The following is a 10,966-nucleotide window of genomic DNA, read 5'->3' on the forward strand; positions in this document are numbered from 1 at the left end:
GTTCTAGCACAGACTTGGGGTGAAGGAGACTGAGCAGGGCCACTGTGGAGCCTCAAGGATGGGAAGCAATAGATGAGGTCTTTACAACATGGCCTTCCCTTTCTGGGGAATAGACCACCTGGGAGAAAAGGAAGCCTGCTAGGAGGAGCAGATTAGGGCTCTGGGCTTGAAGCAATTATACTGGCAGAGACTGAGGTCTGCGTAGTTCACAGTAAGAGCTCTAGTCCAGGAAAGACCTCATCCAGTGTAGAACTCAATAGCATGAGAGCAGTGAGAGGCATGAAGAGCATGGAAACTAAAATGAGAGAAGACCTTCTCAGCCAGGGTCGTCCTCGAGTCACAGCAAGGAGGCCCTGGAACCCCACCATACCTTGTCTGCAGTTGCATGTCATACTGTTCGATTTATCATTTCAAGGTGGTCTGTATGAAATTTGGAGTTTAAAAAAATCTTCTAAATATTATCATAGGAAAAAGATAGAGGAAAGGAAGGAAGGAAAGAAGGAAAGGAGGGAGGGAGACAGGGAAGAAAAATATCTGGATGACTTCCCAACTAACCATTCCAATAAAAATTCTGGCCCATAGAGTGGGCAGACAAGGTAAGGTACCCCCTTAGAGCATGCTGCCTTAACATAGCAACTATCAGAACCTGATATTTGAAAGACACTAATTATATCAATGAGGTTTACTTTCAGCTACATATAACAGAAAAACTAAGGCTCACTAGAGTTACTAATTGTAGCTTAAACAAGGTAGATATTTATTTCTTTTTCATGGAAAAACAGTCCACAGGTAGTCAACCTATGGCTGTCTGGGATGCTCTGTAGTCATCAGAGACTGAGGCCTCTGGTATTTCGCTTATCCACTGTCCCCAACATATCACGTCATGGCCCCAAATGGCTACTGGAGATCCAAGCCTCACATCTGTATCCCAGGCTGCAGTAAGAGAGAGAAGATTATGTTATAGCCCTCCTGTGTCAAGAGACTGCTATTAACTCATTACGCAAAGGACAGTCACAGAACACATCTGAGTGAGGATACATTTATAGAATCTTCTAGATTAGATGGGCTTGTTGATCTGATTAAAATGCATGTTTTGTTACATGCAGAAGAGGTTAAAGAATATTGGGTTAACACTGGAAATCTCTGTCACTTTAGCAATAGAGCCTGCTGTTGGCCAAGGCACCTGTGCAAAGGAGAGGCTTACATCATGAAATCACACATAGATGACACCCAAATGGAATAAAATAAATATTTTTATGCTCCTCCCACCTACTTTTTTTTTTTTTAAGTACTCTCAATTTTCTATAGTCTGGGTTTTGAATTCTAGAAAAAAAGCTTCAGGAAGCGGCTGTGACAAGTTGCCCTGCGTGAAACCTCCCGTGCACGTAATCACTGCACCACATATAATTGGGAGCTAATTTCATATTTCCTGCATATCATATTGGAAAATTGAGCTGTCAGATCCATTTAAAGGCTACATGCCAAAATGAGAACACCCAAGCCTTGCTCTTTTCAATACATTTCTGCAGGACTTTTTTTTTCTATCTTCAAGACTTAACTTTGTACTAGAAGCCAAATCCATCTAATTAAGTAAGCTTTTGAAGTTCACATATTTGCGTGTATAAAATTTAGAAAATTTACAGGGACAATATAGCTGAGGAAAAGCTTCTCTGAGACATCCATTCCCATAAAATGCCTCTTAATTTCCAAAGCTTTTTCAATTGTAGGTTGTAATACAGGTCAGTGTATGCATTACGGGAGGTTCAATTGGGTCTGGATCATCCATGATCAGGGTGCTCTGACACACCTGTGTAATCAAAAGCTTGGTTAATAAAAAATGAGCAGGGCATTATTCAGTCTGTCTCTTGGGAGAGATTAAGATACATGCTGTGAATGCATATTCCAGAAGACTCACTGCCAGAGCCGGAACCTTAGAGTCTGTCCCTTATAAAAGAATCTTTTAATCTATAGACTTGTGAACTTTTCTTGTAGCTTTTTCTGAGCTCTTTTGCAGCTTGTGTTTTCTCCAAAGATGCTTACCTGGGAGGAAATCTGCATCTTCTATTCCCTAAAAGCATGGTGACCATGGGTTGGACTTAAATCCAGTAAAAGCAGCTTGATTTTCTCATTGAAGTTCTACAAGTAGCTAATAGATAATGATCATCAAATATCTGATGGGAGATATGCTTAAAATTAGGTGAAATGGCCTTGATAGGAGGAAGAGAATACACTTCTGTGGTTTGCTCTGTGAGAAGTGTGTGGAAATTATTCACAAGGAGAGATGGATTGTGTGGTGTTCTATTATATTATGTGTGTTGTGTTGTGTTGTGTTGTGTTGTGTTGTGTTGTGTTGTGTTAGAGGCCCGGCGTATGTGACAGTAGATGTTCAAGGGCATGGGGATAGTGACCCATAGACAGATCCAAAGACGGGCAAGACATGGTGTAGGCAGAAGCTGTCATCGGTTTCTTCTTCTTCTCCTTCCTTCACTGTCTTGCCCTTCATCTGATGTCTTTTCTCCTTTGGTTCCAAATGTCATTTTTTCCCTCTCTCCTTCTATCTCTTAAAACTAATTCACACCTAAATTATAATAAAGAGTAAATGAATGTCATTGGAATTTCAGCCAGTGGTGACCATATGATGATCTTTTGAGGAGCAGATCACATAGGCCTGTTTTACCTACTCTTAAGACTAACCCCGCAGCACGTAATTCTTAAGAAAAAAGTCTGGGAAGTATCTTAACAAGTTAACTCCTACAGGTTAGTTCCACTAATTTCACTGTCCCCAAGAAAGATAATCATAGGAAGTTCTGGGAGGTCCTATAGTCTTCATGAATACAGTATTGACTAAAGGATTAAGAAATCATAAGTGAGAAACTAGCTAGCTAGCACCTAGCCCAGAGGTTTTCATTACAAGCTTTTTTTTTATTATAAGTAAGTATATTTTAATAGAAATTATGTGGGAATTCTTAAACCATAAACATATGACAGATGAAGCAGAGTTGGTTTAGTAGAAACCTGGGGTGGGTAAGGGGGAACGGAGGACAGAGGAAATACCAGAGGTTTTTGCAGGAACCCCTGAGATCTGAGGTCTAGATTCTAAACACCATAGCTGCGTCCAAACCACACATAGTGAGAATCCAGAAGCAGGGGCTCTGAGGTGCTAAAAAACTCACCCCCGGCTACACGGGCGGGGGGACACAGTTAAAACTGGATCTAACACTCTGAGCTTCTAGTTCAGAGTTTTCCCACTAGAGTCAACAGATGACTGATTTTCTCTTGGACATTTATTTTTTCTGATATTTAGAAAACCTAGAAAGTGTAGAAAGTTGGCGGTGGGGGATGAAAACCACCTAAAATCCCATCAATCAGAAAAGAATTGTATATTCTATTTGCAGTATGAAATATTCTTCAGTAACCTTAACTTCAACAATCTTAGACAGATTTGGCTTTTCTCACATTGATTCAAATGTGTGGTTGACTTTGTGATCCAGCAAATATATAAAATAAACGGTCCCAGATCCTCAATTGTAACTACGTGCAGAAATGATTGCCATCTTTCATTTATTTACTTTTGGAGGCAGAACTATATAGTGGGAAAGTCTTTTTGAAATAGCTCTTCCTAAAACCTCTTTCCTGGAACCCAAACCCAGTTTATCCTTACAGGTAATAATAGAATAATTTGAAAATACTTGTGACAGGGAATTTTTCTAGGCATTTCTCCCAAGCATCCAAGTATCTCTAGCTCTGGCTACAACCAAATGTTTCTAATGATTTTTTTTTTTTTTTTTTGGAAGCCCCAGCCTCGGTACTACTTCAAATAAAAAATAAAAATTAAAAAAAGATAGAATATGAAAATATTTCTTTGACCATGTCATTAAATGATTTTGAATTCATAAGTTCAGGTGAATCCAGATGAGAGTGGAAATGAAGTGCACACAAGTGATGGAGCAACCCCAGTGCAGCTACTGGCTTTGCTGAGCTGACTGTAACAAGCAGTGGATGAGCCACCAAAGCCTGGCACATTGGGGTGAAAACCAGAGCTCCATGCTCTACCGAGAGTTTGCATAAATAGCAGGGACAGGGAATTGGGGGAAGAACCATGGAGAGAGAAGGTGCTTGCTCAGAACCCAGGCCCTAAAGCCAGGCTGCCTTCGTTCAAATCAGACTCTGTCACTTCCAAGTCCCTTAATCTCTCTAAGCATTAACATGCCCACCTGTAAAAGGGAGACAATAAAAATTGCAACAACCTTTCAAAGATTTAATGAGTAAATACATATAGATTACTGCAAGTAGGGTTTAGCACATGGTATTCCCTAAATATTAGCTATGTTGATTATAATAATCATCTTTGAGACTTTCTGATTTTCTCTCTTCTATCCCCCATCTCTCTCCTAATTTTTTCCTATAAATTTAGGATATAGTGAATATTTTACTGGATACAATTTGAAGAGGTGAGTGGGATTATATTAGCACTAAGACTAAGAGGAAAGCTGAACCATAGGCATAGGCTTGGGGCTTAGGCCAAGAATCAGGCATGATTCTGACATTGATGAAATCCGAGGCTCAATTGAGATGGGGCAAGACCTATATACCTGGATGTCCCCAAAGTGCCGATCTAAGAAAGGGCATAGAGTTCCCCAAGGCAAATAAAACAGCTTCCATTTCTTCAATACCGCACACTAGAAGCTATGCTATGTGAAATGCATTTACGATTTCATCTGATGTTCTCAACAATGCATGTTTTCAGACAACGAAAACATGATTTAGAGAGGTTACAACTAGTCTAAGGTCCCATGCTGCTAAGTGGCAGAGCTGGGCTTTCAATCCAGATCCCACTGACTCCAAAACTCATGTACGAGTATTAGCTGTTTAACCTTGGACATTCAACTTCCTCTTTTGCAAAGCAGAGATAATGATATTTTCTTAAAGAATATTGTGAAAATTAAGATTAAAAAGATGACTTACTTAAAAGTATTTGGTACAGTTGCCTAGCACATAGCTAGTGTTCAATACATACTAGCTACTACTATCACTATAATTATTAATATTTCTTACTGCCCTAGTCCTTTCTGTCAATCAAAGTCTGCAGAGAATCAGAATAAGTAAATTTTTAAATTTTTCATTATGACTCATTTAAACAATTAAGCAGTTTCAAAAATTATATCTCTAACATTTCTTATAAAACAGTAGGGTAAATAATTCACGGTGCATAGCATGATGCCTTCCACAAATGACATTTTTTTGTTCTTTAATGAATGAAAAAAATGCAAAACAGCTAAACAAGCTGTGTTGCTAATAACCTCTGCTGATGGGTGGAAAATAATGGATTGCTGTGATGTTCCTGTTTCACATGGATTCAGCTCAGGCTCAGGTGTCTGTCCTGGGTCTTCAGCTCCTGGATAGCAGAGTCCAGGTCTGCCACTTCTTTCCCTGACTGAAAATAAAATTAATGGCTTTAAACTTTTTTTAAGTTTAAAAATAAATATTTTTTGCAACTTTGGTGGGAAATATCTAATGTTGAAAAACTTATTTATTTGCAAACTTGGGTTAAGAAGCAATTTGCCCTAAAGTTTCCCAGATTTCTGTTAGGAACACAGATACTAATCATCTCCCTACATCTACTGGGATTTGGAGACCAGAGAGTCTCTCTGTAATTGCTGCCAGGGAAAGAACTCAATTAAGAAGTTGTGTTGGTTCAGACTGCTATAACAAAATACCTTAGCCTGGGTCATTTATGAACAGAAATATATCGCTTACAGTTCTGGAGGCTGGGAAGTCCAAGATCAAGAAAACAGCAGATTTGGTGTCTGGTGAGGACACATTCTTTGAAGATGTCATCTTCTATGTGTCCTCCCATAGCAGAAGAAAAGGGCAAAAGGGGCAAACAATCTCTCTCAGGCCCCTTTGATAAGGCCACTAATCCCAGTCATGAGGGCTCCACCCTTATGGCCTAATCTCCCCCCAGAGGCCCACCGTTTAATACCACCACACTGGAGATTAGATTTCAGCATGAACTTTGGAGGAACCCAAATATTCAGGCTGTAGCAGAAGGCTTGGCACCTTTTCCCCCCAAGAACAGGATAGTGAGGGTTATTTGCACAGCCTCTCTCAATGGGGCACATATGATCCAAATTCAGAGCATTACTGTAGTGTTCCAGTTTTCAATTTTTATTCCTTAGGGCTTCTTCTTGTTCTTTCACTTTTGTTGATTCACAGAGAATGTGTGTTCTGGCCATTTCCCATTAGTCTACTTTCAGCTAGCACTGCTGTGTGACCACCTCTGGAAGAAGCCCTAGTGTAATTAAGCTCTGGAAGAGATAATCGTTGTTTGAAAAGCATGTTAGTGTTGCCTCATTATATGCCACATCATACATGGGCTAAAACCCACACATGTGGTTTTTGTTTCCTTCATATTGAATAGGGATCTGATCCACCATGCAAGGTGGGAACAACGAGTTTGGAGAAATGGGTCCAGTGTGTGACACTGGCCCACAGGCTGCCAAGTGTTAAGGCTGAGAGTACATTTCGAAGTGCATTTGTAAAATAATTCAAACCGAGTGATCCCCTGTGATGTGCTTAGACTCTTTATACATTGCTCTATTAATAGCTTATGTCCCCATGGATAAGTCAAGCATTCCAACTCAATTGACAACTGTAAATTATAATACTGAATGGCCCAGTGCCAAATGGTATCACCATTTTTGCAATGGGACAAATCTGTTCTGAGTGTGAAAGTGATGGCTAGCAGGAAGCACTCAATTTCATGCAGAATCTTTTAAAATTTGAACTAGTACTTGGGGAGAGAAACTTAACTCTGGAGGATGCTGGCAGGGGGAGCAGTCATGAGCTGAATGGTCACTAGCCTCCTGGGTAAAAAAATAAATCTTAGAGTTTTATTTTGGTCTCTTAATTATTGAAGTTATTGGGTTCTTTGACTGTCTTGGTTTCGAAGCCAAGCAGACTTTCCATCCCCTTAGATACCACAGTCCTAAAAACTTACCCTTCAGAGATAATGCATATCAATAAGAGACTCAGTGTCATCAGTGTTCAGACACATACACCTATACACACATGGGTACACACAAGCACACACAATGCACGTGCACTCACATCACATGCACATATGCACATGCTTGTACGTGCACATGTATACAACCATGCACCCATATGCACACACACATATGCACAAGCTTGTGCACACACAAGCACACACACATGCACATGCACTCACATCACATGCATGTGCACTCACATCACATGCACATATGCACACGCTTGTACATGTGCAAGCACACATGCACACATGCAAATAGGCACACAGGTACACATGCACATATACAGAAGCTTGTGCACACACAAGAACACACACGTGCACACACACTCACTTCACATGCACATATGCACAAGCTTATATGCACACAAGCACATGCACACACACATGCACACACATACAACCATGCACCCCCATGTGCACACACACACACACACGCACATTCCAATGCCAGTAGCCACTGCAAATCTTCAGTGTTTCTTTCTGGGAGCTGCACAGGTATCATTCCTCCAACCTGAGCAATCCATTTCTCCAGTGCATCCGCAGGACCTGGGCAGAGCTGAGTCTCCAAAGATCCCTCTGGCAAACCTCATACCCAATACTGAGAAGCAAGGTGGATTCTGAAGCAGATGGGTCTTTTCCAGTATGGCCACATTGAGCCAGGCAGGGCTCACTGAATCAGTACCCATGACCACCTCTCTCACTCAGTTTTGTGTGGGGGTGATGGAGGAACAGCATGCTCTCAGCACTGGGTGTCCCTGGGCATAAGCCTGCTCTCCACTTGGGAGGAGCTTACAGCCATGTGTTTACACTGAGGGGACCAAGACAGAGCTGGGCCAGTAGGATGGCTGCACAACATTACATTTCCATTCTAATTCCCACTCCCTTCACTTCTGTGATCGTCTGCACAGGGGGCCTCATTAACATGGTTTTGATGCCTCCTGTGTACACTGGAGCTTCTGCCCACACGTCCTCATTCCAGACACCCTTTCTGTGTGCCAAGCCCCTAACATCTGCATGGAGTGGGCAATGTGCCATGTTACCCTGCATTTGGGTTCGACCAAGGGGGAACCGATGGGAGCTGATGCAGATTCTGTTGAACAGACTGTCAGATCAGAAGCCCTTTGCTGCCACAAGCTGCTCACGTTAGCTTCTCCTTCCAGAAGCCCCCACCGGACAGTGGTTTTGTTTCTGTGTCCTGCTCCGATGGGTGGAAGTTCTGCTATAACCCGTTCAGCAAGAGCCCCCACCCCCTCGCTCCATTTATAATTCAACAATGGAAGTCACTGGTGAAAGCTGTTGCCTTCTAAAAAGCATTTCCTTTCCAGCTATAGTTTCTTTCCTGAATAAAGTCACTAGGTGGCAGTGAACAGTGAGGGAAACAGGGCTGTTCTTGAAAGAAAATTCAAAGGCAAGCGGAACTGACCATTCTAGGGTATCTAAATATGAATTTTAAAAATGCTTCTAGGAGCCATGGTCTCTGACATACATGGAAGACAAACTGTGGCTTTAAGGGGAACATCTAGTCTCTATTAAATGAAAAATGCTAAGATTTATTGCCAAACTTTCTCTTAGCACAACGCTGATAATTTCTATTCTGGTTGTATTCATAATACAGTTGAAATCAGACTTTAATTTATCACCTATAAACATATTTCCTTTAGAGAAAATGGTCAGTACAAGTAGATCCTACTCATTCAGTCATAATTCCTATTGTGTATGAGAGGGTGTGGCTGTGTTTTCTTTAGAAGTCAGGAAAACCTCCTGATTCTGTCAAGGACTTAAGTGTCATTATTCTTTGATAAATTTCTCCATTTAACCATCATCTTCCTTTCTCAACCAAGAAGGACCCTCCTTTCATTCTATGAAACTCAACGTTACAGTTTTCCCAGCAAGTGAAACGTGCCATCTTACATTGCTCCTGCTTTGGGAAGACTCTAAAACTTCAAATTTGTTAAAATATTAATGCATATACTTTCAATTGGTTTATTTATTTGCTGCCTGGTTTTTAACCTAAATGTACTCTGTCCAGAGAGGAAGAACACAAATCAACCAAAAAGGCAGTTTCCAGAACTGCTGAGTTTTGGAGGCGGGCTGAGAGGTTGACCTCTCTGGGATCAGGAATGAGGTTCTGTCTCTTCATAGCCTTTGCGACCCTTCTCTCCCCACCTGATCCCCTGCCCTGGCCCTGGCGTTGGGATCTTAGCAGAAGTCGCGCTGGGAGCTCTATCTATAGCCAAGTGTTCTTCACATCAGTATCATTGCATCAGTCCTATTGCTGCCCTGACCCTGACCTTCCAACTCCAGTTCTCATGACCAGACTTCTCCCCATTGCTGGTTCTTTCTCTACACCAAGTTCTCTGCCATTCCTTAGGCCTGAGTGCCATCTTGGCAACCAGTCCCATCTCGATCCCATCTAGTACTACATTGCTCTTGCCAGATATTCTCCAAGATCTAAAGTCCAATCTTTGTATCCCAGCCTGGCTCCAGGATCCCACTGTCTATTGACAGACTCCCTCCCCTGGTGACAACTACATGCCTCTGAATTGCTGGATATTGCTAACAGCCAGGTCCCCAAAAGTGTCCTCCTCTCAGCTGCTTGAACACCACATGATTCCATGTTGAACCCCTCTGATGAGGATCATCACTGAAAACTCCAGCTGATGTCTGTATTAACAAACATTTGTGGAGGATTACTATGTGCTAAGCTCTGAGCTGGGTACTGGAGGTCCAGTGAAAGTAAGATATGGTCCCTGTCATCAGAGAGCTTACGGCTCACCTCCAGATTCGTGTTCTGCCCTGGCGTGTTCTCCCAAGGCCAGCAGCAGAGTTCACTCCCAGCCTTGCCTCACCTTGGCTGGAAGCTCCCAGTCTGGCCAGTCCTGTTGTGGCAAACTGGGTAGTACCCGGCTGAGCCTAAGGACATCTAAGTGTCCCCTCAGTTTCAAGTAAAACTCTTTCATTAGCTGTCAATAGGCAGGTTGGTTGTTCTCTATTCAGCATACGAAGGGAACCTGAGTGCTGATCACTGGTCACCACCTTCTGGGGTCACCCTGGCCAAGTGCCTCCAACAGTAAGTACAAGACAGGACTCAAGCTCCACCCGGTTAACTTGCTGTATGAGAGATTAATATGTCAGGAATATAAAATGCCCTTGACATCACCTCGATAATGTAAGTGATCATGAAGTGGGGTTGAGGGGGATCTAAGCTACTCCTTGCTGAGGAGATGAAATCATCTGAGACCCCGCTTCTATATGCAGTGGGCAGTTGTGTCTTCCAGAAAACCTGTGCTCATGAGACTGTGTTAATTATCTTGAAAGTGAGTAGCCTGGACTATGAGAACATCAGTGATTCCAGCTGGGGCCTTAAAGCTACACATAAGTATCATACTGACATACTAGCTGGGAGGCAGATGAGCAAATGCCAGTCTTCTACTTGGTTCTCCCACTGAAATGAGGCAGACATGGAAAAATACCCGAGTAGGAAAACTAAGATTTGAAAAATCAGTTCAGGAAGAGATACTCTTCAGGAAAAAAGAACTTTATGCATGTGGTATATTTTTTTCATGCAGTTATTTTCTCCAAAATTGAGGTTATGTAAGTGTTGTGGGTTTTTTTTTAATGCTGTGTGCGAGATACCTTTTCTACTGTACACACACACACATACGCACCCCGTCTGATTGCTTTCTAATGTGCTTTTAAAAGATAAAATATCTCGCTTAAGAAATTGAGTTAATTCTGTGGAGAGTGGAGAGTTCCCTTTTAAGAAGGCTTTTGGAAATCCGGACATTCTTCCTTCTTTTTTCTTGAAATCCTGTTCATACCTTGCAGTTATGATAGATTTGGTGTCATAGGGTGTTTTGCAGCTGTTCGCTATCAGGGCCCCAGGGGAATGACTTCACTGTTTGTTTAGGT

Source organism: Galeopterus variegatus, unplaced genomic scaffold (genome assembly GCF_000696425.1).
Source record: "Galeopterus variegatus unplaced genomic scaffold, G_variegatus-3.0.2 Scaffold180, whole genome shotgun sequence".
Taxonomy (NCBI): Eukaryota; Metazoa; Chordata; class Mammalia; order Dermoptera; family Cynocephalidae; genus Galeopterus; species Galeopterus variegatus.